General features: G+C 35.3%; 1 long non-coding RNA gene across 1 annotated transcript; it reads right to left on the bottom strand.

Annotated features, from left to right (window-relative positions):
- Positions 1-2,836: 2,836 nt before the first annotated feature.
- LOC127899979 (uncharacterized) lies at positions 2,837-3,216 on the bottom strand. The gene is made up of 2 exons (XR_008051848.1): positions 3,179-3,216; positions 2,837-2,950 (listed from the first exon to the last, which is right to left on the bottom strand). It is a non-coding gene; the product is annotated as an uncharacterized LOC127899979 (long non-coding RNA).
- Positions 3,217-3,804: the final 588 nt, after the last annotated feature.

Genomic DNA, 3,804 nt, shown 5'->3' on the forward strand with positions numbered 1-3,804 from the left:
ACAATACAAGTATTACCCTCAAGCACAATCTTAAGCCCATGCTTACACATACAACTAGCAGAAATAAGATTCTTCATAACGGAAGGTACATGAAAGACATTATACAATGTGACTTTCTTTCCAGAAGTGAAGTTGATCTCAACTACTCCTTTCCCTGCTACTATGGCTGCATTATTGTTCCCCATGAGAACTATTTGTCCTTCCGTTTCTTTTTTGTATGATAAGAAAAATTTCTTATCATTACAAACATGAATTGTTGCACCCGAATCGAGCCACCAATCATAGGACTTAGTTTCAGCCATATTGGTTTCGGTAATCATGCCAATTTGCATTTCAGAAACCATAGCACAAATCTCTTCAGATTTGTTTTCAATAACATTAGCTTTATGGGAATTCACTTCTTCCTTTTTCTTCTTGAATCTGCAATCACTTTGGCGATGGCCTTTCTTACCACAAAAGAAACAATTTCCAGAAAACTTTTGTGTGCTGGACTTCTTAAATTTCTTGTCATTCTTGACTTTAAAATTCTTTGAGAATTTACTAGCTTCAACAATATTAACTTTAGTAGAATCATGCTTATCCTTGGATTCACGAGACCTAGTCTCTTCTTCAACTACCAAGTGTTTTTGCAATTCTTCTAAAGTTATGTTCTCTTTACTATGAAGGAGTTTCTTTCTATAATCATTCCAACTTTGAGGCAATTTAGCAATAATAGCCCCAACTTGAATGATTCAGAAATTTCAACTTTTAACTCTCGAAACTTAGCAACAATAATTTGTAACTCATGTATTTGATCAAGAATGGATTTTGTGTCTACCATAATAAATTCAAAATATTTAGATACAAGGAATTTGTCAGTACCTTCTTTCTCCGTTTTGTATTTGTATTCAAGAGCATTCCAAATTTCCACCGGAGAAGTCATAGAATTGTAGAAATCATATAATCTGTCAGAAAGCGTATTGAGTATGTGACCCCGGCATATCAATTCATCATCTTCACGACGTTTCCTTGCAGCCTTAACAACTTCGGTATCATCTTCTCTTGGTTCTGGAAATGGTTCCAATTTTGGATCAAGAACATATGCCACTTTAAGAACAGTAAGGAGAAAGAACAATTTTCCCTTCCAACGAGTGAAATTAGTTCCATCAAAACGATCGAGATGGACGCTAGGATTCAGAAATGATGTCAAACTCTTCTTAACCTCCATTTGCACAAAAATAAAACCTTAAAGATTGTTAGTGAATTATAAGAATATGGAGGCAAAGAACAAAGAATGTTTCTAAGGATTTGAGACGTGTTTGCACATTTTCCTTTAAGGTTTTATTTGCCCTCACCAATCTTGGTTTGCTATAGAGTTTTAATGGCAAATTACCCCCAAGATATATCAAATCCTGAATACAATCTCTAGCAAATAAGATTGTATTTCCAGAACATATATGAAACCTGCAAAAAATCTGATATCTCTTATTGTATATCTTTCTTATTATGAAGAAGATGTTTAATAAAGAATACAACCATTCGAAATGGTATTTCTTCAAAGACACTCTTTTTGGTTTGATTTTGCAACGTTTGACACTTGAAATTTTCAAGCTTGCTAACCGTTTTCTAGTTAACGCCTTTCTGGAAATAAACGGTTAACCGTTTTCTCAATAAACGGTGAGCGGTTTTATTCCAGAATGTAAAATACGTTGCTCACTGTACATAAACGGGTAACCGTTTTCTCAATAACTGGTGAACCGTTTTCTCTAGAACATAAAACATGCTCTCTGGAGTAAAACGGTTAGCCGTTTTCTCAATAAACGGCAAACCGTTTTCGTCCAGAATATCAAACCAAAAAACTTGAAAGATGTTACAATCTCTCTTACACAAGTAAATTAGAGAACGTGACTTGGAGATCTCTCTGGATTCAACTTCTTGTTCTGCCTTAAACAATTAAGAAGAAATTGAAGAATAGTCCGTACATTTTCATGCCAAATTGCTTCTAAGCAACATATATTACTATAATTTCAATCTCTCAATAAATGAAGTAGTGACAAGTGTCAACAGCAATGGCTACTACGAAACAAGACCACTACAGGACAAAAACGCTACTTGTCTAGCACTCCTAAACTATCCGCAAAATTTAAAAACTATAGGTCATATTATTTATATTTGTCAAACAAGAAGGAGCAAAGTGTCAATTTAAAAGTTATAAATGGGAAGCAGAGACGGTCATTCTAGGTCTCGCCTCCATTTTGTACGCCGCAATCCTTATGAAAATAAAATATTCCTTCCAACTGGTCTTAAAACCATTCATCATGCAGTTTATCTTTACCTTCAAAATTGCTTTTTTAGATGTAATTTATCATCTTCATTCACTTGCTTGCACAACTTCAAAATTCCAAAATCTCATTCCAACAACTATTCCAACCGATTCGATACTGGCAGTCAAAGACCGAACTTCACTTGAATTTTTTTTCAATAACTTAAGTAGATCCCCCAGTTAATTATATTACTCACCCAATGAATCTCTGTTTCTTTGATTACATCATTGAATTTTTTGTTATGTTTTTTAATATTTTTTTTATGAAGCATAAAAAATGAATTGCATTGTTGATAGATTTTATTGGGTTGAATATTTTTGTTAATTGTCACTGCAGGATAAGGAGTGTAGTCGAAAAATCTGTCTAATATATTATATTAAGTTTGTATTGGAAAATTGATGGCAAGCATTTGCTTTTGTTTAGCAAATGAAGTGGGCAATGGCCTACCCCCATTTTGGCCGCAAAAGGCAGACTGGGAAACACCAGCAATCAATTGCAATCGTAGTGTCATCCCTCGTTAATTTTAAAAAAAATTTTATTATTTAAATTTAGAGTTTTAATTTGGTTTTTATTTTATTCAAACGTTTTTATAAATAAATTGAAATATATATGTTTTTGATAAATTTTGGGGGTAGGAAAAGATAAACCTATCTAGAACAATGAATTTATATTTTTAGGGAAGACGAGGTACCTTGCTGGTTGTTGTGTGCGTTGTATCTGAAATTCAGGGACTTGAGAAGGGAAGAGGGAATGGCAAGAATGGAGAAAGGTCAGAACCAAGAAAAAGTCCTTCTAAATGAGCTTCACGCTTGCAAAAGAGTGAAATAGAGGTTAGAGGTTGTTTTCGATAGATTTTGGGGTAGGAAGAGCCAAACTTATCTAGAACAATGAATTTGTATTTTTGGGAGAGACGGGGTACCTCTCTGATTTGTTGTGTGCGGTGTATTTGAAATTCGGGAGGGCGAAAAAGGTAGAGGGAGTGATAACAATGGAGAAAGGTCAGAACCAAGAAAAATGTTCTTCAAAATGAGCTTCACACCTGCAAAATAATGAAATAGAGGTTAGAGGTGAAGCCGGGGTACCCCGGCGTTCACACTCCGACACTCAAGTTAGCAAACTCAAGTTTTTTATGGTCAAGAGAGCTTGCCAGCCCTCTGTAAATCAAGGTTTAAGGTTGAAGAAACCCTATTGTTTTCGACATATTTTGGGGTAGGAAAAGCCAAAATATATCTTGAACAATGAATTTATATTTTTGGGGGAGATGGGGTACCTCACTAGTTTGTTGTACGCAGTGTAGTGTATCTGAAATTTGGGAGAGGTGAGAAAGGGAGAGGGAGTGGTAACAATAGTGAAAGGTCAAAACCAACAGGGGTGTCCTTCAAAATGGGCTTCACGCCTAGAAAACAGTGAAATAGAGGTTAGAGGTGAAGCCGGGGTATCCCGGCGTTCACACTCCGACACTTAAGTTAGCAAACTCAAGTTTTTGTGGCAAAGAGAGCTG

The sequence above is a fragment of the Citrus sinensis genome, chromosome 9 (genome assembly GCF_022201045.2).
Source record: "Citrus sinensis cultivar Valencia sweet orange chromosome 9, DVS_A1.0, whole genome shotgun sequence".
NCBI lineage: Eukaryota > Viridiplantae > Streptophyta > Magnoliopsida > Sapindales > Rutaceae > Citrus > Citrus sinensis.